This window comes from Schistocerca cancellata, chromosome 3 (assembly GCF_023864275.1).
Source record: "Schistocerca cancellata isolate TAMUIC-IGC-003103 chromosome 3, iqSchCanc2.1, whole genome shotgun sequence".
Lineage (NCBI taxonomy): Eukaryota > Metazoa > Arthropoda > Insecta > Orthoptera > Acrididae > Schistocerca > Schistocerca cancellata.
Window position 1 is genome coordinate 14,070,587 of NC_064628.1, and position 26,408 is coordinate 14,096,994.

The following is a 26,408-nucleotide window of genomic DNA, read 5'->3' on the forward strand; positions in this document are numbered from 1 at the left end:
GGATTACGCCCTCACTGTCCGAGAACATGGACACCATTTTTTCAGCACTGGCGGGTACCCAAAATTTTTTTGGTGGCGGTGAATCTGTGTACTTCCATTGAGCTGACTGCCGCTTTGTTTCTGGATTGAAAAATGGCATCCACGTCTCATCCATCGTCACAACCGACGAAAAGAAAGTCCCATTCGTGCTGTCGTTGTGCGTCAACATTCCTTGGCAACATGCCACACGGGTAGCCGTGTGGTCGTCCGTCAGCATTCGTGGCACCCACCTGGATAACACTTTTCGTATTTTCAGGTCGTCATGCAGGATTGTGTGCACAGAACCCACAGAAATGCCAACTCTGGAGGCGATCTGTTCAACAGTCATTCGGCGATCCCCCAAAACAATTCTCTCCACTTTCTCGATCATGTCGTCAGACCGGCTTGTGCGAGCCCGAGGTTGTTTCGGTTTGTTGTCACAAGATGTTTTGCCTTCATTAAACTGTCGCACCCACGAACGCACTTTCGACACATCCGTAACTCCATCACCTCATGTCTCCTTCAACTGTCGATGAATTTCAATTGGTTTCACACCACGCAAATTCAGAAAACAAATGATTGCACGCTGTTCAAGTAAGGAAAACGTCGCCATTTTAAGTATTTAAAACAGTTCTCATTCTCGCCGCTGGTGGTAAAATTCCATCTGCCATACGATGCTGCCATCTCTGGGACGTTTTGACAATGAACACGGCCTCATTTTAAAACAATGCGCATATTTCTATCTCTTTCCAGTCCGGAGAAAAAAAATCGGAGGCCTTAGAACTTGAATGCACCTCGTAATACTGTATCCGAACATTACAGGTTTGTTCTTCCTACTCATCTGCATTAACTTACATTTGACCACATTTAGGGCTAGCTGCCATTCATCACAATAAATGGAAATTTTGTCTTGTATCCTCCTACAGTTACTGAACTTTGACACCTTTCCATACAGCACGGCTTCATCAGCAAACAACCACAGATCGCTGCCGAGGCGGTCCTCCATATAATATACGTATGTAGAGATCAACAGCGGTCCTATCACACTTCCCTGGGGCACTCCTGATCATACCCCTGTCTCCGCTGAACACTTGTCGTCGAGGACAATATATTGGGTTCTATTATGTGAGAAGTCTTCGAGCCACTCACATACCTGTGAATTTATTCCATGTGACCGCACCATCGTTAACAGCCTGCAATGGGGCACCGTGCCAAACGCTTTCCGGAAATCTGCAAGTACGGGATCTGCCTGTTGCCCTTCATCCTCAATTCTTGGTCGTGATTTTTTGGCAAAAAACAAAACTGTTATGTTGCCTCAGCCACCGCATTAGCCGGGCATTGCCCGCTTCGACTTCTTTCTATGCCTGAGGCTGAAGAGAACCACGAAAGGGAGTCGCATTGCCGCTATTAGTGAGCTAAGAACGGAATCGGCCGAGGAGCTGAACGCCATAACGAAAAGTGAGTTCCAGAAATGCTTGCAAGACTGGAAACCGCGTTAACAGAAGTGTATTATATTTTATGGGGAATTATTTCGAAGGCGAAGAAGTTGATGAATTAATAGAGATTCTGTGTGTAAAACAAAACTCCCCATTATTTTTTGACCACACCTCGTCAGAAGAAATGAGCGGCGACGCACGACAAGTCCCGCCACGGCGTGAGCTCCCGTGCAGAAATCCCCGCTGCCGCGCCGTTGCGTCGCGTCGCAGCACTTTGCGCGTGCGAGCGGCGAGCAGGTGCGTGCAGCAGCGGCGGCGGCGGCGGCGGCGGCGGCGGTAGAGCCCGCCCCCCGCGGCGGCCGTAAAGCCGTCTCCGTCTCCGCCGCCGTGCTGCGCCCTCTTCTGCTGGCCCCGGCACACACAGCCACCCCGCTGCCGTACGTGCAGCCGCTGGCGCGTCTACTTGCCGGCAGCACCGAGAACACCGAGTCTCACCGTTCCTTTGATTAAACTACTCTTTTTGTTCAAATCTTTAACCTGATAATTCTTGCCCTCTTCTACATCTGGCACTGCTAGTCTTTAAAATAACGGCATTATAAAAGCAACAGCAAAGCACGTCAATTTCGCATCCTCGATGTACTACATGCTTGCATATGAAAATTACTGTTAGTAGCAGTAACGCTATCTACATCCATATATACCGGGTGATCAAAAAGTCAGTATAAATCTGAAAACTTAATAAACCACGGAATAATATAGATAGAGAGGTTCAAATTGAAATACACTCCAGGAAATTGAAATAAGAACACCGTGAATTCATTGTCCCAGGAAGGGGAAACTTTATTGACACATTCCTGGGGTCAGATACATCACATGATCACACTGACAGAACCACAGGCACATAGACACAGGCAACAGAGCATGCACAATGTCGGCACTAGTACAGTGTATATCCACCTTTCGCAGCAATGCAGGCTGCTATTCTCCCATGGAGACGATCGTAGAGATGCTGGATGTAGTCCTGTGGAACGGCTTGCCATGCCATTTCCACCTGGCGCCTCAGTTGGACCAGCGTTCGTGCTGGACGTGCAGACCGCGTGAGACGATGCTTCATCCAGTCCCAAACATGCTCCATGGGGGACAGATCCGGAGATCTTGCTGGCCAGGGTAGTTGACTTACACCTTCTAGAGCACGTTGGGTGGCACGGGATACATGCGGACGTGCATTGTCCTGTTGGAACAGCAAGTTCCCTTACCGGTCTAGGAATGGTAGAACGATGGGTTCGATGACGGTTTGGATGTACCGTGCACTATTCAGTGTCCCCTCGACGATCACCAGTGGTGTACGGCCAGTGTAGGACATCGCTCCCCACACCATGATGCCGGGTGTTGGCCCTGTGTGCCTCGGTCGTATGCAGTCCTGATTGTGGCGCTCACCTGCACGGCGCCAAACACGCATACGACCATCATTGGCACCAAGGCAGAAGCGACTCTCATCGCTGAAGACGACACGTCTCCATTCGTCCCTCCATTCACGCCTGTCGCGACACCACTGGAGGCGGGCTGCACGATGTTGGGGCGTGAGCGGAAGACGGCCTAACGGTGTGCGGGACCGTAGCCCAGCTTCATGGAGACGGTTGCGAATGGTCCTCGCCGATACCCCAGGAGCAACAGTGTCCCTAATTTGCTGGGAAGTGGCGGTGCGGTCCCCTACGGCACTGCGTAGGATCCTACGGTCTTGGCGTGCATCCGTGCGTCGCTGCGATCCGGTCCCAGGTCGACGGGCACGTGCACCTTCCGCCGACCACTGGCGACAACATCGATGTACTGTGGAGACCTCACGCCCCACGTGTTGAGCAATTCGGCGGTACGTCCACCCGGCCTCCCGCATGCCCACTGTACGCCCTCGCTCAAAGTCCGTCAACTGCACATACGGTTCACGTCCACGCTGTCGCGGCATGCTACCCGTGTTAAAGACTGCGATGGAGCTCCGTATGCCACGGCAAACTGGCTGACACTGACGGCGGCGGTGCACAAATGCTGCGCAGCTAGCGCCATTCGACGGCCAACACCGCGGTTCCTGGTGTGTCCTCTGTGCCGTGCGTGTGATCATTGCTTGTACAGCCCTCTCGCAGTGTCCGGAGCAAGTATGGTGGGTCTGGCACACTGGTGTCAATGTGTTCTTTTTTCCATTTCCAGGAGTGTACATGCTTGGAATGACATGGGGTATTATTAGAACCAGCCCATATTGCTAGACGCGTGAAAGATCTCTTGCGCGCGTCGTTTGGTGATGATCGCGTGCTCAGCCGCCACTTTCGTCATGCTTGGCCTCCCAGTTCCCCAGACCTCAGTCCGTGCGATTATTGACTTTGGGGTTACCTGAAGTCGCAAGTGTATCGTGATCGACCGACATCTCTAGTGATGCTGAAAGACAACATCCGACGCCAACGCCTCACCATAACTCCGGACATGCTTTACACTGCCGTTCAAAACGTTATTCCTCGACTACAGCTATTGTTGAGGAATGATGGTGGACATATTGAGCGTTTCCTGTAAAGAACATCATTTTTGCTTTGTCTTACTTTGTTATGCTAATTATTGCTATTCTGATCAGATAAAGTGCCATCTCTCGGACATTTTTGAACTTTTGTACTTTTGTGCTTCCAATAAAACCCCATGCCATTCCAAGCATGTGTGCCAATTTGTACCTCTCTATCTACATTATTCCGTGATTTATTCAGTTTTCAAACATATTGACTTTTTGATCACCCAGTATATATATGGTATCTCTCGTAAGAGTCCTCAGGCGCAGTTTCTCTGAGGAACTATGTATAGAAATACCCATGAAATATCTCAAATATTTTTTTAGAAAGTACATCCCAAAGCCATGGGTAAAGCTCCTCCTACAGTTTTGTATTTATTTTAAGAAACATGGTGTACATACTATTTACTGTCTGCAAAGAAATATTGAGGGAAAAGAACAAGAATCCTGCTGTGCGGGTACGTATGGTAACGTGGAGAGAGAAGGAGGTAGGAGGAGATGAACACAGTTATGGGATAGGAGGCGATGGACAGAAAGAGGGGGGAATAAATGGACAGAGTGAGGGAGAGAAGAACAAGGATAGATAGAGGAAGAGGAGGAGAAGGAGCAAATGGACAGACAATGGAAAGAGGAGAAGATGGACAGAGATAGGGGAAAGGAGGAGATTGAAAGACAGAGGGGTGGTGAGGAGGTGGATAGAAGTAGGGGTGAGGAGGAAACCGACAGAGAAAGGAAAGAGGAGTAGATGGACACAGAGAGGGGACACAAGGAGATGGGTGGAGAGATGGCAGGGGAGGAGATGGACAGAGAGGAAAGAGGAGGAAATTAACACATGGCACAGGAGGACGAGATGGACAGAGAAAGGGGGAGGAGGAGATGAGTAGAGGGAGTGGACACAGAGAGAGGGAAGGACGAGTTGGATAAAGAGAGGGGCGCAGGATATGGACTTAGAGGTGCGAGGAGGAGAAGGAAAGAGGGGAAAGGAGCTCATGGACAGAGGGAGGAGGGATGGATAGGGAAAGGAAAGAAGAGATGGACAGAGAGAGAGAGAGAGAGAGAGAGAGAGAGAGAGAGAGAGAGAGAGGGAACAGAAAGAGAGAGAAAGGAAAAAGGAGGAGATGGAAAACAGGAGGAGATGGGCAGATATAGGAGGTGGAGGTGATGGACGCAGAAGGAAGGAGGAGATGAAGAGAGAGAGAGAGAGAGAGAGAGAGAGAGAGAGAGAGAGAGAGAGAGAGTGGAGGGGGGGAGAGAAAGAGAGGGGAAGGAAAAAGGAGGAGATGGAGAAACGAGAAGAAGGTCATGGGCAGATATAGGAGGAGGAGGTGATGGACACAGAGGGAAGGAGGAGATGGGTAGAGAGAGGGGGATGAGGATACAGATAAACAAAGGGAGAAGGAGTAGAGGGGGAGGAGGTGATTGGGTTAGAGGTGACTTATAGGAGGGAGGAGAAACTGGAGAGAGGGAGAAGGAGTAGGTCGGAGGTGGGAGGAACAGATGAACAGGAAGAGGGGAATGTAGAAGTGGACTAATAGAAGATTAGAATAAATAATACTGGGGCGAGGCCGGGTATTTAGCTAGTTATCTATATAAAAAAGTATTACGCAGCTGGTTTCTCATTCAGAAATCGCATCTTCTTGTGAGCGGCAGAAATGTCTCCTGGCAAGTGTCAGAATCCGACTGTGGCAGGATAGTGGCCTACAGAAATCACAGTTTGTCGTTCCGTGCTATATTGCTGGTGCGAATTTACACCGTCCGTCGAAAAAGTCGAAACATTGATCGTATTCCTGGCGTACGAGACAAGCGACGTCAGCGCAGTAACTAAGGCGGCACCTTCAACCAACAACTGTAAACAACGGATGTGCTTTCCACCAGTCATTTGCGAGCAGGCAGTTTCATTAAGTGGTGGATGCGTGGCCGTAGCGTGGCATCGGTGTTGCGTCACAAATCGCGAGGGAGCAACGAACTGAACCTCTCTAGATCAAGTGTTTAAGACATTCGTCTCAGTATTTTGAAGAAGAAAAAGGTCCCGCATATTTTGACTCCCGAGCAATGAACAACGATGAGCGGACGCCTGCCGCGACTTGACTGACAAAATCCAGACAGCTCTTTTCTGGAAGAAATCATCGAGGATGACGAGATTTGGCATTGTCCATAGGGACCTGCAACAAAACGATGAAGCCCAGAATGGGTCTCTGACGGTTCGACAAGACCGAAGAAGGTGTGACTTCGCGCGAGTTGAGCAACATCCCAAAGAAGCTCTTTTCTGAAGGTTTCACATTGTAACGCCGGAAATGCATATCCTCCTATTTCCATCTATTGTACTATAATATTTTCCTATTTTTGTTACCTGAATATATGACATTTCTGTGTCTTTACATATTGTAATTGTTTTACTATTTGTATATATATATTTATGCAATTATGTCGATGTATAATTGGTTTGTTTCGTAAATATTATTTGTATTTTTACGCTGGATGTTGCCTAGGGAAAACTGCTATCGAACGATTACATCGATAGGTCGTGTGAAGAATCAAAGTGTGTAGGATCTTTGGTAGTGTTAACTCTGCCGCGTGGAGCGCGGGCAGAGAGAGTCTGGCTGGAGTAGAGAGTGGAGCAGGTGTGTTGTGTGAAGCTCCCGCGAGTTGCCGCGCTTTCGGGGTTTGGCAGCATGTAATTGCGCTCGACTTGCGATGATAGTTTCTGACACAGTGTCGCGGACGGGAAGCATTAGCTGGCGCACATCAAGAGCCCGTTTCGCCTGGTGACCGTGTCGAGAAGAAGGCGCGCCAACATCCAGCTTCAGCAATAGCGACGGCCGACAATGAGTGACTGTCGCCACCTCCTCGATCGACGAGTTCAAACCTTCAATCAACCAAGAAGGAAGACTGGAAGCACGTAAAGTTTTAGAACTGTATGGAAGACCTCAGCTTTTCAAACTGTACCATTTTCGTAACTATAATTACAGCAACTTAGCATGAACCTTTGTTGCTCATTGTCCCAATTGCATTACCAAGCAGGGTCCCTTCCTTTTCCGGAATGAACCCGAGTGTCGTTGAAATTCAAACGCCAGCATTAAATTAATATTATAGCATTTCACTGCTTTAATTTCAAAGTTCAGTTAAAGTATTCATAGCTGGCTACAATACTTAGATTACACAAGCACAAATTATGAGTGCTAGTTTTGTTACCATATTTTAGCTTACCTGTGACTGCAGCTCAGCTTGGTACGGACTAAATTTTACTATTGTTCAGAATCATTTAATTCAAGTTCAAAGTTAAATCTCTTATTTCTAAATTGCGTAGATTCAAGTAGCTTTTGAAATGATTGTTGAGGTAGTCCAAGAGTAACCGCATTTTACTGAATTTCGTTGTGCTTCAGAAACAAAGCTCACTGTTAATTTCAGTCACTAAATCAACTTTCGATTTTCCTGTTTTATTAATTCTTTTGCTAAATTAAGTCAGAGTGTAGCGAAATGTATTACTTCTGACAAACTTTCAGTTTTCACACTACACGTGTCAACCTTCAGTTGCCACGCTTCTAGTGCTAATTATATGTGTAATAACCTTTCTTTTTCAGTTACTGTAGTAATTGTCCTTAGGACTGGCGACCGTAATTTCCCACAAATCTCAAATACCTAATTACCGCTAATTAATTGTTAACGTAACGGCCGCACATTTACTTTCTTTATTAACTTTACCCTTTTTTGAAAATTAATTTCCAGCAGTTTCATTTGCATTTTTCCTTTCATTTTAGATGTAACCCTTTCCTCCCTCTTTACCGACAGATTAACTTCGGTGACGATTGCTTTTCCCAAATTTCCATTAGGTACACGCGGTTTAATTTTTCACTGTCATTAAGGTCGATAAGTGAGGGGGAGGTTACAACATGCTGTGATAAAAGTTCTCTGAGTTGTACTCAAGTGGAGGGAGACCTGAAGCATTCGAACTACCATCTCAATTTTTCATTTTTTTTATTAACGCAATCTCGAAACTTTTTGGAGCGACGCGATACGTCAGAGGCTTTAGGAGGGCCACAGGCCGTGCAGGGTCTCCACGGCCGCTCGCGGCTGGCGTCCGAAAAGAAAACGCAAAGTTCTGCCGGCCGTGCACGATTGCACAGCTGCGATCCGCATCTCGAGTGAGGAGTGGGCTGGACGGCATCAGGGCGAGTGTGCTGACGGACAGCTCGACGGTACCCGCAGACTGCGCCCACTGCCGCGGCTTCCCTTGACGAGGGAGAGACAGAGCGGCTCCACAGGGGTCAGCGTCCACAGCGCTGCGCCCGGCTGCAGCACCGGACACTGGCTTGGGTGGTGCCACTTCCTCTTTTCAGCCGAGTCCCAGCCTTTCAGCCTCGTCATTTTTCATTTCCTGGCCATCTCATTGTTATGGACTTCCATAGCATCTTTTTCCTGCTTCATTTGCAACACCTTTGCGGTTTCTCCTCTCGTCATTGAAATTCAGTCTCTCGTGTGTTATTGAAGACTTTCTACGTGTCTTTGTTCTTTTTCCGATTTTATCCTCTGCATTCGGTCTTCCGAACTTGTTTCCCCGCGGAAGATCGTAACACGATCCCTTTTTTCAATCATCGTACGAACGTCGAAATGGCAGATATTGAGATAGCCCGTCGCGCAATAGAAAGGCAACTACAATCAGTCAGTAATGGAAAGGTATCAGGAGCAGATGAGATACCATCAGATTCTACAAAGATTACGCGAAAGAATTTGCTCCCCTTCTAGCAGTAGTTCATCATTGATGGCTTGACCAACGAAGGGTACCTGGCAACTGGAAAAAACCGCAGGTTATTCCTGTTTTCAAGAAAGGTCGTAGAACAGATGCACATACATATAGGCCTATATCGTTCACGCCAATCTGTTGCATAATTATGGAACATGTTTTATATTAACGAATTATGACGTTTTCGGAGAACGAAAATCTCTTTAAAAATTTTGCTAAAATAGATCTTCCGAAACTCAGCTCGCTCTGTTGCTCGATGAGATCCATGTTGGTGTAGACGACTGCGCTAAGGCTGCTGCCGTCGTGCTTGGCTTCAAGAAGGCACTAGACCCGGTCCGCAGTGCAGTTTAATGGAAAAACAAGCTTACTGTGTATCAGACCAGATTTGCGACTGGATTCAAGGCATCCTTGTAGATACAACTCAACGCTTCACTCTTAATTGAACAAAATCGACAGATGTAAAGATAATTTACGGCGTAACCCAAGGAAGTGTGATGGTAGTATAGCACCGTTATGGTTCAAATGGCTCTGAGCACTATGGGACTTAACTGCTGAGGTCATCAGTCCTCTAGAACTTAGAACTACTTAAACGTAGCTAACCTAAGAACATCACACACATCCATGCCCGGGGCAGGATTCGAACCTGCGACTGTAGTGGTCGCGCGGTTCCAGACTGTAGCGCCTAGAACCACTCGGCCACTTCGGCCGGCACCGTTATGGTTTACAGTGTTTATAAATGATCTAGTACAAAGCGTCATAAACTCCTTAAGACCGTTCGCAGATGATGTGGTTGCTTGTAAGAAAGTAGCAATGTTAGAAGACAGTATAGATCTGCACAACGACCTGCAAAGGTTGATGAGTGGTGCAGGCTCTGACAACTGACCTTCAATGTAAACAAATCAAACATATTGTGCGTACACAGCAAAAGAAATCCAACACTGTAGAACTATACGATTGACGGCGAATTGCACGAAACAGTACCTACAGTAACAATCCAGAGCGACGTTAAGTGGAATGAAAACATAAAACAAACAACAGGAAAAGCACATGCAAAATTGAGATTCATAGGAAGAGCGTTAAGCAAATGAAACTGGTCCACGAAGGAAGTGCCTAACAAGGCGCATGTTCGACCGATTCTTGAGTATTGTTCATCAATTTGCGATCCTTACCAGGTAGGACTGATAGAAGAGATAGAGAAGATACAACGAAGAGCGCCGCGTTTCGTCACGACGCCTTTAGATCGGCGCAAGAGCGTTACGTATGTGCTCAACAAACTACAGTGGCAGACATTACAAGAGAGGCGTTTTGCATCAGGGAGAGGTTTACTATTGAAATTTCGAGAGAGCACTTTTACCAGTCGGACAACATGTTGCTTCGTCCTACATACATCTCGCGAAATTACCTTAACAGGAAAATTCGAGGAATCGGAACCAATAGAGAAACTTACCGATAGTTCGCGAGTGCAATAGGGAAGGGAGAAATAGCTAACGCTACTAGAACTACTCTCCACCACACGCCGTTAGGTGGCTTGCGGAGTATGATGTAAATGCATATGTGGATGACAGTATCGTATTACTAGATATACTTGCGACAGTAGCCTTATGTGCTCTCCTGCACGCTCTTTTCCGTCCTTCTGAACTGAGCAGGAGCCCTTCGTCTTTGCATTAGCTCGCGCCATATTTTTCGTCGAGTCAGAGGTTTTCAAAGCCCCGGACGAGATTTCCCTCTCTCTTTCTTTCTCCTTTCCAGAGCGCCTCTTACAGATCGTTCTACATGGAAGACATAAATCACAGAGCAGCGCTGCACGGAATGTATTAAACGCGGAGGAGGTGAGTCTCAATGGGTGCAAAGAGTTTCCGAGGAATTCACTCCCTCTTTTTCTTACTTTTACAACAGGCTAAGAACGTCTCAAGAAAACCGCTTAATGCGTCATTTTGACCATTTCTCCATAACAAAGAAAAATTAATGAATTCTGCGACAAGATGCAAGTATCTCCGTAAAATTATTACCGCTCTGCGCTCGGTCCCCCTGGCATGACACCAAATCCATTTAAATTATCCGGAAGAACAAGCACCGAGGACGACAGGGAATATGAATATTAAAACCCATTAAATCAGAGTCTTTTCGGTTTCAATTCAGAGCTGTCCTTAGGGATGAAGAAGAACGCCGTTAAAGACGCAGATATCTTGGTTGGGATTAGGGATGGATAAGATGAAAGAAATAAGTTGTGATCAGAAGTGAATACAGAATTACACTCATTTAGCGAGTAGCAGAAGGAGTATGCGGTGTAGCTTGCACTTGTTGTTAGTACTGAAGACTGCAACAACTTTGTCAGGCGGCGTTCCAACAACCGTCAAAATCACGAGACAATAGTGTCCTAAATGCAAAATTAGTAACAGGCGAAGGCGCTTTTGTAATGGCATAATTTAACATGAATAGTTGTATTAGTGAAATGAGTGTTTGACACTGTGCGATGTTGGAATGTTAATTATTCTGACTATTGTTCTTCTGACTATTGTTCTCGTTAAGGTTATCTTGAAACAACTGCCGGACGCTGTGGCCGAGCGGTTCTAGGCGCTCAGTCCGGAACCGCGCTGCTGCTACGGTCGTAGGTTCGAATCCTGCATCGGGCATGGATGTGTTTCATGTCCTTAGGTTAGTTAGGTTTAACTAGTTTTAAGTCTAGGGGACTGATGACCGCAGATGTTAAGTCCCATAGTCATTACAGACATTTGAAACGTTTGACACTACTACAGCTCTATAGATAGACAGTATTGTATTGTATCAAAAGAAATAGAAGAGCTCATCTCAACTCATTAATAGGTGAGACTCGAAATTAATTATTCGTCTACCATTACATTCTCATGAATATCTAGAGAGTTGCAGACATCTACGCTGACGTGCGTTTGGAGAGACACTGAAGACGTGGCGAACGAACCTGAGGTCACACGAGCATTTTTTACATACTCAAGAACTCTCAATTAAAGAGCTTCAACAACGGTGTACCAAGATTCCGTCACTCAAAATATTAAGCAAATGGTGAGTTTAGTTAACAGTGCATCACTTGAAAGCGCAACAGTACAGACAAAAATCTCGTCCAAATAATATTACAGTACAGACAAAAATCTCGTCCAAATAATATTGAAACACAACATAAAACACCACAACAAATAACATGATATAAGAGAGAGTGTTGTATTTAGGAAACACCGACGAAACTGAAGCGTTGGTTAGGCACACAGCTCGTACCTCCAAAGAGCAGCTTTGAAAATCCTCATTTATAGGTTTTCTTATATGGTGGTTCAGCAGCCTCGACAGACATATTAAAAGTTGTCATTTTTCCGCTTGTAACAGCCAGTTTTTATTCACATTCGTTTACAATAGGCCAGTTTGTCTTTCGCTTCGCCGGCCGGAGTGGCCGTGCGGTTCTGGGCGCTATAGTCTGGAGCCGAGCGACCGCTACGGTCGCAGGTTCGAATCCTGCCTCGGGCATGGATGTGTGTGACGTCCTTAGGTTGGTTAGGTTTAATTAGTTCTAAGTTCTAGGCGACTGATGACCTCAGAAGTTGAGTCGCATAGTGCTCAGAGCCATTTGAACCATCTTTCGCTTCATTCTTAAGTAAAAGCTATAATTTTACATTCTCAATACTTTTGTTGTGTTTAGATTATTTTAGTTATTACAGTTCACTTCAATTAACTCTTTCGGAATAGTTTTTTTTTAATTTAAGTTGTTGCAGAACGCACTTTTTAGGCAATATACACTCCTAGAAATTGATATAAAAACACCGTGAATTCATTGTCCCAGGAAGGGAAAACTTTATTGACACATTCCTGGGGTCAGATACATCACATGATCACACTGACAGAACCACAGGCACATAGACACAGGCAACAGAGCATGCACAATGTCGGCACTAGTACAGTGTATATCCACCTTTCGCAGCAATGCAGGCTGCTATTCTCCCATGGAGACGATCGTAGAGATGCTGGATGTTGTCCTGTGGAACGGCTTGCCATGCCATTTCCACCTGGCGCCTCAGTTGGACCAGCGTTCGTGCTGGACGTGCAGACCGCGTGAGACGACGCTTCATCCAGTCCCAAACATGCTCAATGGGGGACAGATCCGGAGATCTTGCTGGCCAGGGTAGTTGACTTACACCTTCTAGAGCACGTTGGGTGGCACGGGATACATGCGGACGTGCATTGTCCTGTTGGAACAGCAAGTTCCCTTGCCGGTCTAGGAATGGTAGAACGATGGGTTCGATGACGGTTTGGATGTACCGTGCACTATTCAGTGTCCCCTCGACGATCACCAGTGGTGTACGGCCAGTGTAGGAGATCGCTCCCCACACCATGATGCCGGGTGTTGGCCCTGTGTGCCTCGGTCGTATGCAGTCCTGATTGTGGCGCTCACCTGCACGGCGCCAAACACGCATACGACCATCATTGGCACCAAGGCAGAAGCGACTCTCATCGCTGAAGACGACACGTCTCCATTCGTCCCTCCATTCACGCCTGTCGCGACACCACTGGAGGCGGGCTGCACGATGTTGGGGCGTGAGCGGAAGACGGCCTAACGGTGTGCGGGACCGTAGCCCAGCTTCATGGAGACGGTTGCGAATGGTCCTCGCCGATACCCCAGGAGCAACAGTGTTCCTAATTTGCTGGGAAGTGGCGGTGCGGTCCCCTACGGCACTGCGTAGGATCCTACGGTCTTGGAGTGCATCCGTGCGTCGCTGCGGTCCGGTCCCAGGTCGACGGGCACGTGCACCTTCCGCCGACCACTGGCGACAACATCGATGTACTGTGGAGACCTCACGCCCCACGTGTTGAGCAGTTCGGCGGTACGTCCACCCGGCCTCCCGCATGCCCACTATACGCCCTCGCTCAAAGTCCGTCAACTGCACATACGGTTCACGTCCACGCTGTCGCGGCATGCTACCAGTGTTAAAGACTGCGATGGAGCTCCGTATGCCACGGCAAACTGGCTGACACTGACGGCGGCGGTGCACAAATGCTGCGCAGCTAGCGCCATTCGACGGCCAACACCGCGGTTCCTGGTGTGTCCGCTGTGCCGTGCGTGTGATCATTGCTTGTACAGCCCACTCGCAGTGTCCGGAGCAAGTATGGTGGGTCTGACACACCGGTGTCAATGTGTTCTTTTTTACATTTCCAGGAGTGTATCATCGGCTTAATTTGTCGAAAACAGTAGGACAAGAAATCGTCATCGAAGTCACATTCCGGAACCTCTCATAAACCACTAATACGCCATGTCATTGACTTGATAACGAGAGTAGAAAGACAGGTTATTCTCAGCTGTATTAAGTCTCACCATGGACGTCAGGTGAGACTTTTTTTTCCTCTTCAACAATAGTCACAATTAATTACAATTGACAAGATGGTGTTCTCAAACCATAATCTTTGCAGTCTGTACACTATGTCTACATCTACATCTACATCTACATCCATACTCCGCAAGCCACCTGACGGTGTGTGGCGGAGGGTACATTGAGTACCTCTATCGGTTCTCCCTTCTACTCCAGTCTAGAATTGTTCGTGGAATGAAAGATTGTCGGTATGCCTCTGTGTGGGCTATAATCTCTCTGATTTTATCCTCATGGTCTCTTCGCTAGATATACGTAGGAGGGAGCAATATACTTCTTGACTCCTCGGTGGCCGCGCGGGATTAGCCGAGCGGTCTGGGACGCTGCAGTCATGGACTGTGTGGCTGGTCCCAGCGGAGGTTCGAGTCCTCCCTCGGGCATGGGTGTGTGTGTTTGTCCTTAGGATAATTTAGGTTAAGTAGTGTGCAAGCTTAGGGACTGATGACCTTAGCAGTTAAATCCCATAAGATTTCACACACATTTAAACATTCGAACTCCTTGGTGAAGGTATGTTCTCGAAACTTCAACAAAAGCCCGTACCGAGCTACTGAGCGTCTCTCTTGCAGAGTATTCCACTGGAGTTTGTCTATCATCTCCGTAACGCTTTCGCAATTACTAAATTATCCTGTAACGAAGCGCGCTGCTCTCCGTTGGATCTTCTCTATCTCTTCTATCAACCCTATCTGGTACGGATCCCATACTGGTAAGCAGTATTCAAGCAGTGGGCGAACAAGTGTACTGTAACCTACTTCCTTTGTTTTCGGACTGCATTTCCTTAGGATTCTTCCAATGAATCTCATTCTGGCATTTGCTTTACCGACAATTAGTTTTATAAGGTCGTTGTTGTTGTCGTCTTCAGTCCTGAGACTGGTTTGTTGCAGCTCTCCATGCTACTCTATCCTGTGCAAGCTTCATCTCCCAGTAGTTACTGCAACCTACATCCTTCTGAATCTGCTTAGTGTATTCATCTCTTGGTCTCCCTCTACGAATTTTACCCTCCACGCTGCCCTCCAATGCTAAATTTGTGATCCCTTGATGCCTCAGAACATGTCCTACCAACCGTTCCCTTCTTCTTGTCAAGTTGTGGCACAAACTACTCTTCTCCCCAATTCTATTCAATACCTCCTCATTAGTTATGTGATCTACCCATCTAATCTTCAGCATTCTTCTGTAGCACCACATTTCGAAAGGTTCTATTCTCTTCTTGTCCAAACTATTTATCGACCATGTTTAATTCCCACTATATCTAACTTTAACCTATCCATTTCCCTTTTTAAATTTTCTAATCTACCTGCCCGGTTAAGGGATCTGACATTCCACGCTCCGATCCGTAGAACGCCAGTTTTCTTTTTCCTGATAACGACGTCCTCTTGAGTAGCCCCCGCCCGGAGATCCGAATGGGCGACTATTTTACCTCGGGAATATTTTACCCAAGAGGACGTCATCATCATTTATCCAGTTCCATTTTAAATCACTCCTAATGCCTATTCCCAGATAATTTATGGAATTAACTGCTTCCAGTTGCTGACCTGCTATATTGTAGCTAAATGATTAAGGATCTTTCTATGTATTCGCAGCACATTACACTTGTCTACATTGAGATTCAATTGCCATTCCCTGCACCATGCGTCAATTCGTTGCAGATCCTTCTGCATTTCAGTACAATTTTCCATTGTTACAACCTCTCGATATACTACAGCATCATCAGCAAAAAGCCTCAATGAACTTCCGATGTTATCCACAAGGTCATTTATATATATTGTGAATAGCAATGGTCCTACGACACTCTCCTGTGGCACACTTGAAATCACTCTTACTTCGAAAACTTCTCTCCATTGAGAATGACATGTCGCTCTTTTACAGAGCCCCCACGTAATCTTCTTTTCAGTCGTGACAATGCAATACCAACCAACGATGGTAGCCACGCGAAGAATTCCACTCAGCGCAAAAGCTCGACACCGCACCAACACTAATAACTCCGGTTGACGAAACATTACGAACAGAAAACCTGGTATGCTACACAATACACAGTATTACGATGTAGCACGTAGTTGCCACTTGATAAACAATATTTTTGAGCATCGTTGATGGCTGTATGCATAACATCAGGTACACAAATGAATTTGAATAAAAATTAGCAGCCACAAGGTAAAGATGATGATGACGATGATGATATTTGCTTTGCGTGACGCTGAACTGCATTGTTATCAGCGTCCGTACAAATTCCGACTCGTTTCACTGTCCAGTCTCGCCACTTTTCCCGAATGACGATGAAACGATGAGGACGACACAAACAGCCAGTCCCCAGACGGAGAAAATCCCAGGCCCGGCCGTGAATCGAAACCGACACAACGCAAAGAGTGACGGCTTTTAAGAAGTACCTGTTTACAATCGCGAAGTTTTTCGCGACGAATTTTGTTGTATTGAACTTTATCGCGTTAAGTCACTATGAAATACCCAGCTATTGGCAGTATCAGTCACACAAATCTAACTGGAGCAGCAGTGGCGACTGTGGGCAGAGATTACATTGGCGCCAACAATGATATCTCTCAGTGCATTTCTAATTCCGAACTCAAGGCGTACGATACAGGATGTATTCCTATGCAGTGTTTTAGTATTACAGTCACCCTCCCGTCCCCCCCCCCCCCCCTCTCCCGCCTTCAGTCTTCCACAACCATTGACCACCTGAGTCAGTGTTCAACCCCTGTTGTCCTAAACGTCGATAGAGCGTTTAATTCCAGTGTACTCAACATAGTACTGAAAAAAATTGCCGTTGTTTTCCCAATCTACTGTCTAAATTTTCCATCCCGTGTTGTTAGTAGCTTATACGGTAGCTACCAGCTTGTTCATCGACACTGAAATCTGAGATCTTGTGCATTAAAACTGCGTTATTACTATTAAAATGTGGTCAATGTATATGGGAAGGACCAGAGGTACATCTACATCTACATCTACATGATTACTCTGCAATTCACATTTAAGTGCTTGGCAGAGGGTTCATCGAACCACAATCATACTGTCACCCTACTATTCCACTCCCGAACAGCGCGTGGGAAAAACGAACACCTACGCCTTTGTGTTCGAGCTCTGATTTCTCTTATTTTATTTTGATGATCATTCCTACCTATGTAGGTTGGGCTCAAAAAATTATTTTCGCATTCGGAAGAGAAAGTTGGTGACTGAAATTTCGTAAATAGATCTCGCCGCGACGAAAAACGTCTTTGCTTTAATGACTTCCATTCCAACTCGCCTATCATATCTGCCACACTCTCTCCCCTATTACGTGATAATACAAAACGAGCTGCCTTTTTTTGCACCCTTTCGATGTCCTCCGTCAATCCCACCTGGTAAGGATCCCACACGGCGCAGCTATATTCTAACAGAGGGCGAACGAGTGTAGTGTAAGCTGCCTCTTTAGTGGACTTGTTGCATCTTCTAAGTGTCCTGCCAATGAAACGCAACCTTTGGCTCGCCTTCCCCACAATATTATCTATGTGGTCTTACCAACTGAAGTTGTTCGTAATTTTTACACCCAGGTACTTAGTTGAACTGACAGCCTTGAGAATTGTACTATTTATCGAGTAATCGAATTCCAACGGATTTCTTCTGGAACTCATGTGGATCACCTCACACTGATCGTTATTTAGCGTCAACTGCCACCTGCCACACCATAAAGCAATCTTTTCTAAATCGCTTTGCAACTGATACTGGTCTTCGGATGACCTTACTAGACGGTAAATTACAGCATCATCTGCGAACAACCTAAGAGAACTGCTCAGATTGTCACCCACGTCATTTATATAGATCAGGAACAGCAGAGGTCCCAGGACGCTTCCCTGGGGAACAGCTGATATCATTTCAGTTTTACTCGATGATTTGCCGTCTATTACTACGAACTGCGACCTTCCTGACAGGAAATCACGAATCCAGTCGCACAACTGAGACGATACCCCATAGGTCCGCAGCTTGATTAGAAGTCGCTTGTGAGGAACGGTGTCAAAAGCTTTCCGGAAATCTAGAAATACGGAATCAACTTGAGATCCCCTGTCGATAGCGGCCATTACTTCGTGCGAATAAATAGCTAGCTGCGTTGCACAAGAACGATGTTTCCTGAAACCATGCTGATTACGTATCAATAGATCGTTCCCCTCGAGGTGATTCATTATGTTTGAATACAGAATATGCTCCAAAACCCTACTGCAAACGGACGTCAATGATATAGGTCTGTAGTTCGATGGATTACTCCTACTACCCTTCTTAAACACTGGTGCGACCTGCGCAATTTTCCAATCTGTAGGTACAGATCTATCGGTGAGCGAGCGGTTGTATATGATTGCTAAGTAGGGAGCTATTGTATCAGCGTAATCTGAAAGGAACCTAATCGGTATACGATCTGGACCTGAAGACTTGCCCGTATCAAGCGATTTGAGTTGCTTCGCAACCCCTAAGGTATCTACTTCTAAGAAACTCATGCTTGCAGCTGTTCGTGTTTCAAATTCTGGAATATTCCATTCGTCTTACCTGGTGAAGGAATTCCGGAAAACTGCGTTCAATAACTCCGCTTTAGCGGCACAATCGTCGGTAACAGTACCATCGGCACTGCGCAGCGAAGGTATTGACTGCGTCTTGCCGCTTGTGTACTTTACATACGACCAGAATTTCTTCGGATTTTCTACCAAATTTCGAGACAATGTTTCGTTGTGGAACCTATTACAGGCATCTCGCATTGAAGTCCGTGCCAAATTTCGTGCGTCTGTAAATTTTAGCCAATCTTCTGGATTTCGCGTTCTTCTGAACTTCGCATGCTTTTTCCGTTGCCTCTGCAACTGCGTTCGGACCTGTTTGTGTACCACGGGGGATCAGTTCCATCTCTTACCAATTTATGAGGTATAAATCTCTCAATTGCTGTTGCTACTATATCGTTGAATTTGAGCCACATCTCGTCTACATTTGCATATTTTGGAAGCAATGGAGATTCTCTCTTAGGAAAGCTTCTAGTGACACTTTATCCACTTTTTTAAATAAAATTATTTTGCGTTTGTTTCTGGTGGATTTGGAAGAAACGGTATTGAGCCTAGCTACAACGACCTTGTGATCACTAATCCCTGTATCAGTCATGATGCTCTCTATTAGCTCTGGATTGTTTGTGGCTAAGATGTCAAGTGTGTTTTCGCAACCATTTACAATTCGCGTGGGTTCGTGGACTGACTGCTCGAAATAATTTTCGGAAAAAGCATTTAGGACAATCTCGGAAGATGTTTTCTGCCTACCACCGGTTTTGAACAAGTATTTTTGCCAACATATCGAGGGAAGGTTGAAGTCCCCACCAACTATAACCGTATGAGTAGAGTATTTATTTGTTACGAGACTCAAATTTTCTCTGAACTGTTCAGCAACTATATCATCGGAGTCTGGGAGTCGGTAGAAGGAGCCAATTACTAACTTAGTTCGGCTGTTAAGTATAACCTCCACCCATACCAATTCGCACGGAGTATCTGCTTCGACTTCACTACAAGATAAACCACTACTGACAGACACAAACACTCCACCACCAATCCTGCCTAATCTATCTTTCCTGAACACCGTCTGAGACTTTGTAAAAATTTCTGCAGAACTTATTTCAGGCTTTAGCCAGCTTTCTGTACCTATAACGATTTCAGCTTCTGTGCTTTCTATTAGCGCTTGAAGCTCAGGGACTTTCCCAACACAACTACAACAATTTACAACTACAATTCCGACTGTTCCTTGATCCAAGCACGTCCTGTATTAGCCAAGCACCCTTTGAGATTGCAGCCCACCCCGTACTTTCCCGAGGCCTCCTAACGTAAAGAACCGCCCAGTCCACGCCACACAGCCTCCGCTACCCGTGTAGCCGCCAGCTGAGTGTAGTGAACTCCTGACCTATTCAGCGGAACCCGAAACCCCACCACCCTATGGCGCAAGTCGAGGAATCTGCAGCCAACACGGTCGCAAAACCGTCTGAGCCTCTGATTCAGACCCTCCACCCGGCTCTGCACCAAAGGTCCGCAGTCGGTTCTGTCAACGATGCTGCAGATGGTGAGCTTTGCCTTCATCTCGTAAGCAAGACCGGCAGCCTTCACCAAATCAGATAGTCGCTGGAATCCAGAGAGAATTTGCTCAGATCCAAAGCGACACACGTCATTAGTGCCGACATGTGCCACCACCTGCAGCTGGCTGCATCCTGTGCTCTTCATGGCATCCGGAAGGACCCTTTCCACATCAGGAATGACTCCGCCCGGAATGCACACGGAGTGCACACTGGATTTCTTCCCCTCCTCAGCCGCCATATCCCTAAGGGGCCCCATTACGCGCCAAACATTGGAGCTCCCAACTACCAATAAGCGCACCCTCTGCGATTGCCCGGACCTTGAAGGCTGAGAATCATCCTCTGAAACAGGGCAGGCAGCTGCATCTGGCTCAGCCAGAGACAGTGCCTGAAACCTGTTTGTCACACGCACCGGGGAGGCTTTCTGATCAGCCTACGGGGACGTCTTTCGCTGCCTGCCACGACTTGGAGCGACCTCCCAATCAACCACAGGCGAGGGCTCAGCTTCACTGGGGGCAGCAACCGGGGCAACCACAGCGGCAGACCGATCTGGGGACTGACGGGACGAGGTTGACATCCCCGTGATACCCAAGTCCGGCTCCCCACAGCGGTGCCCATTGGCAACAGCCTCAAGCTGCGCGACCGAAGTCAGCGCCGCCTGCAACTGTGAGCGAAGGGATGCCAACTCAGCCCTCATCCGAACATAGCAATCACAGTCCCTGTCCATTCTAATCGATGTTGAACAACAGTTACTGAAACACGAGTCCGTGCCTAGATAACGCAAGGGCAAAGTATTTTTTCTTGTTGTTTTTGTTTGATGGGTGTAGTGGCTCCCGCAATGCCTGTGCATGCCAAGTGACTTTATGCAGCAGCGACAGATGGAAAACCAGATGAAACTTTTTCTTTATGTTTTGAGTATCCCCTGTAGGTATATTGTTTCGCTACAGTTCCGTTCGGTGAGCGGAAAGTAATGATACAACTGCTTCAGTTGTTCGGAGAAAACTCTTCCCTGATTTCAGTCTGGGAAAGTGCTTTTATACCCAATGCAATCTGAGCACTTCATTCTTGGACTTCAGTTCTTGTTTTCCTCTCTTGTTTCTTGCACATCTTATGTACCATCGTTGTTTCCCCGTTGCTTAATTTCCTCAGAATTCCAACATCTTTACGAACAGTAAGAATAGAGCACCCATCTGAATTTTTTCGAGCAAAAATCGGGTTGCAGTGTTCAGGTCAACCAAGTTCCGTAATAGAGAGGACTGTGGATAGTTAGCTTTCTTTTTTGGAGAAGGAATTCTGGGTAGAACTTGCGACGCACCATAAATTCATTCGTCATTAATTATAACACACACACACACACACACACACACACACACACACACACACACACACACACACAAAGAGGCGGGCGCGCGCACGCAAAACTAAATATTATTCATCTTTCATCATTTCAAAAATAAAAGCGTTCCAAGAAAAGTCTTTCATTCTACAGTTTAGTTTGGTGCTAAGGTGGTGATAATGTGGGGGAGGGGCAACTAGATTACACGCCCATATCATTAACGTCGATATGCAGTAGGATTTTGGAAGATATATTTCGTCACAACATTATGAATTACCTCGAAGAAATCCGTCTATTGACACTCAGTCAGCATGGCTTTCGAAAACATCGTTCTTGTGAAATACAACTAGCTCTTTACTCGTATGATGTGTTGAGTGCTTCTGACAACGGATTTCAAATGGATTCCGTATTTCTGTCAGAGACAGCAAATGACCTGGAAAAGCAGTTGTACGGAATGAACAGTGTCTTGAAAGGAGGATATAAGGTGAACATCACCAAAAGCAAAACGAGGGTAATGGAATGTAGTCAAATTAAGTCGGGTGATGCTGAGGGAATTAGATTAGGAAATGAGATACTTAAAGTAGTAAAGGAGATTTGCTATTTGGGGAGCAAAATAACTGATGATGTTCGAAGTAGAGATGATGTAAAATGTAGACTGGCAATGGCAAGGAAGCATTTCTGAAGAAGAGAAATTTGTTAACATCGAGTACAGATTTAAGAGTCAGGAAGTCGTTTCTGAAAGTATTTGTATGGAGTGTAGTCATGTATGGAAGTGAAACATGGACGATAAATAGTTTGGACAAGAAGCGAATAGAAGCTTTTAAATGTGGTGCTACAGAAGAATGTTGAAGATTAGATGGGTAGAAGAGAAATTTGTGGCACAACTTGACTAGAAGAAGGTATCGGTTGGTAGGACATTTCTGAAGCATCAAGGGATCACCAATTTAGTATGGAGGGCAGCGTGGAGGGTAAAAATCGTAGAGGGAGACCAAGAGATGAACACACTAAGCAGATTCAGAAGGATGTAGGTTGCAGTAGGTACTGGGAGATGAAGAAGTTTGCACAGGATAGAGTAGCATGGAGAGCTGCATCAAACCAGTCTCTGGACTGAAGACCACAACAACAACATGGAATAGCGTCTCAGATATGTGACTAGATTCATGATTTCCTGTCAGAGAGGTCACAGTTCGCAGTAGTTGACGGAAAATCATCGAGTAAAACAGAAGTGATTTCTGGCGTTCCCCAATGCTGTGTTATAGGCCATCTGCTTTTGCTGATCTATATAAACAATTTCGGACACAATCTGACCAACCGTCTTAGGTTGTTTACAGATGACGCTGTCGTTTATCGACTTTTAAAGTAATCAGGAGATCAAAACAAACTGCAAAGCGATTTGGAAAAGATATCTGTATGGTGCGAAAAATGGCGAATGAGCCTAAACAACGAAAAGTGTGAGGTCATCAACATGAGTGCTAAAAGAAATCCGTTAAACTTCTGTTACACGATAAATCAGTAAAGTGTAAGCGCTGTAAATTCAACTAAATACCTAGGAAGTACGATTCGAACAACTTAATTTGGAAGGAACACACAGAAAATGTTGTGACGAAGGCTAATCAAAGACTGCGTTTTATTGGGAGGACACGCAGAAAAATGTAACAGATCTACTAAGGAGACTGCCTACACTACGCTTGTCCGTCCTCTTTTAGAATACTGCTGTGCGCTGTGGGATCATTAACCAGATAGGATTGACGGAGTATGAAGTTCAAAGAAGGGCAGCACGTTTTGTATTATCGCGAAATATGGGAGAGGGTGTCACTGAAATGATACTGGATTTGGGATGGACTTCATTAAAACAAAGGTGTTTTTCGTTGTGGGGGAATCTTCTCACGAAATTCCGATTGCCAACATTGTCCTCCGAATGCGAAAATATTTTGTTGACGCCGACCTACATAGCGAGAAACGATGACCACCTTAAAGTAAGGGAAATCAGAGCTCACTCGGAAAGATATAGATGTTCATTTTTTGCGCGCGCTATACGAGATTGGAGTAATAGAGAATTGTGAAGGAGGTTCGATGAACCCTCTGCTAGGCACTTAAATGTGATTTAGAGAGTATCCATGTAGATTTAGATAGACGTACGAGTAGAAAAGACGGCAGAGTGTGGGGGGTGTGGGTACCAGCTAATGTCTGATTGTACTCAGTGGTGATGGTCCAAGGAAGATTGGGATGCACTGGACTAGAGTAATTTATGCTCGACCATGGCATCCCCCTCTTTTAAACTACGTGAGCACTGGCATTGTGCTAGCTGGATAGCTGGCACCATTTTTTACTTCTCGAGTGATTACTTTCGACGATTTTATGGGATGTTTCTAAAACCACACTCCGTAGTGCTCCGTTGTCCCTGTTCGTTAATACATGAGGTTTCGCCTGACCTTGCTTTAGTTGCAATTGTTCCTTCGTGTTTCCGCTTCATAATCACTTCACGAACTGTCGACTTGTGCAGTTTTAGATGGGTTGATATGTCCCTGATAGATTTGTTGGCCAGGTGACATTCAATGACTAGCCCCCTTTCTTTCAGCTCTCCCGAGCGAAACATTGTACTGTTAATTCCCTACTGACAACACAATCCTCCCTGCATCCTTTTATACTGTCAGGTCCGACTCACGTGACACATAGTAGTCAATTCCGCATTACATACGGGTCTCAGGATGCTTTTGATCAAATGTTGTACCCTGCTGTATTCCTGTCTTCTCCTAACCTTACAACGAACTTACTTAGCCAGTTGTAGGGAAACTACAGTTTATTGTGGATTCGAAAAATTCGATGCCACTCCGTTAATTCTTACAACCAGTCACTTTCAATGATACCATTTATTATCTACGTCTACATTTATACTCCGCAAGCCATCCAACGGTGTGTGGCGGAGGGCACGCTACGTGCCACTGTCATTATGAACGAATTGTGCCGTTACTCGTTTCGAGCCGGCAGGCACATTGTCAGACGGGTTTTGACGTTGAAAACTACACTCAGCTTAGAGTGTACATACGATGTTTGCTGTATTTCGTTGGAGTGATGCTTCCAAGAGGGGTGGGGATAACTTTGTCACAATGAAGAATAGCCGTCATTTTCGTAATAATCAAAGTAAGCTAAATCGATTTTTAAACGTGGACAGCCACCTGAAGATAAAACTGTAGGTTCGAAGCCGATAATGACGCTATTTGTTCTTAATAAAAAGCGTTATTATTAAAAATGACTGATTTCTGTTTTTAATGAATTGTAATAATTAAACCATATTTTTATACAACCACAATCTCACCGCGTCACTTTTCGACAGAATAGCATAAAGTTGACATCACAGTGCTTCAGTAGCGTGAAGTCTATAGATTTCAAGAAAGCGGTCGTTTCAGGAAACTGGAAATTTGTCGTAACTTCTATGGGACAAAACTGCTGAGGTCTTCGGTCGCTAAGCTTACACACTACTTAATCTAACTTAAACTAACACACCCTAAGGACAACACACACACACCCATGCCCGAGGGAGGACTCAAACCTCCGACGCGGGGAGCCGCGCGAACCGTGACAAGGCGCCCCAAACCGCTCGGCTACCCCGCGCGGCGCGGTCGTTTTAATTACGTTACTGAAATCACAGTTATTACAATCGATTGCTGACGAGTTTCACTGTGGCCCTCGTTCAGCCTTACTTTGCTATAACGACCCACCTGGCTCTATATATTAGGTTGCCTTCTCAGGAACTGCGCCTGGTAGGGACTGGGATACATCCATATCGAAAACATTCATTTGTGGTTCGACTGTCCTGCTGCATTTTTGTACTCGTTTTTTGAGTTAATGTGCTCTGCAACTGAACATTGGAACATACTTACGACAGTGTGGATGATCGGGACTTATTTCTAACGGGGATTTTTAAATTAATAATATACTACCAGCAGAGCAATAGTCTTTTCTGAAATGCAGAATTTACGAAACACAGAAACACAAAAAAAGTAGTTATTGGTTGCTCTGCTTCCAGTACCAAAGCCATCAGCGCCAAATAATAAAATCACCTGCAGGCGAAAACCTCAGAGCGTAATTAGTTGCTGCGTTGTGTCTATGTGCGAAACGGGAACACTGCACTGGCACCTTTAGCTAATGGAACAGCTGCCGTCTGATACAGGCCGTAATTAATATCGCCCCTTCCAGCTGTATGGCCTCTGCACTCCCCTCCGACCCCTACCCCTTGCCACCCTCACACCCCTCTGTCTCCAACAGCTGGCAAAGACGGTATAGAATCTTTTTCATAACGTATTTATTTTATTATTGTTCAGTTAATTTAACCTTTACGTGGCTCAATTTAAGTCTCTATTTTCTTTCTCCTGCCGTCCTCTGCCAACTGAAGCACGTGACTTTCATCATTTCTTATGCCAACAGCTTTGTGGTCTTCGTCTTTCTCTGGGACTTCACTTTGAGGCTTTCTCCGTCTTCAGTCATTTCTTCGTGCCTGCCCATCTCTATTTCCCGAACATCCTGGACTATTGTTATTGCCCTTTTGTTTTTACTTCTTTTCTGATCTATTTTTAGCGAGACCTATCTCTCTGGGCTGTTCGAAGTTTTATTTTGAAAACCTCGTGTAAAATCCAGGTTTCTTAATGTCTTATATCTTAATCCAGGAAAAACAAACATTTGTAAGTTTAGTGACATATTAGATTTAAAAATGGTTGCGTTTCTTCGATAAGCCCTGCAACATAGCTAGAATAGGCGTGAAGCATCAGGTTTCAAGTGTTCTTAGATGTCAATTAACTCTTCCATTTAAACATACTCGTCAACATTTTTTAAACGGTTGTTGTTCACTATTACTGATCTTGTTGCGCATAGTAGTTGTTTCGGACA

The 26,408-nt window shown here is 45.8% G+C and overlaps 1 protein-coding gene across 1 annotated transcript in view; it reads right to left on the reverse strand.

Annotated features, from left to right (window-relative positions):
* LOC126176796 (neprilysin-4-like) overlaps nt 1–26,408 on the reverse strand; it is a 796,156-nt gene that overhangs the window by 121,338 nt on the left and 648,410 nt on the right. The window lies entirely within an intron of this gene.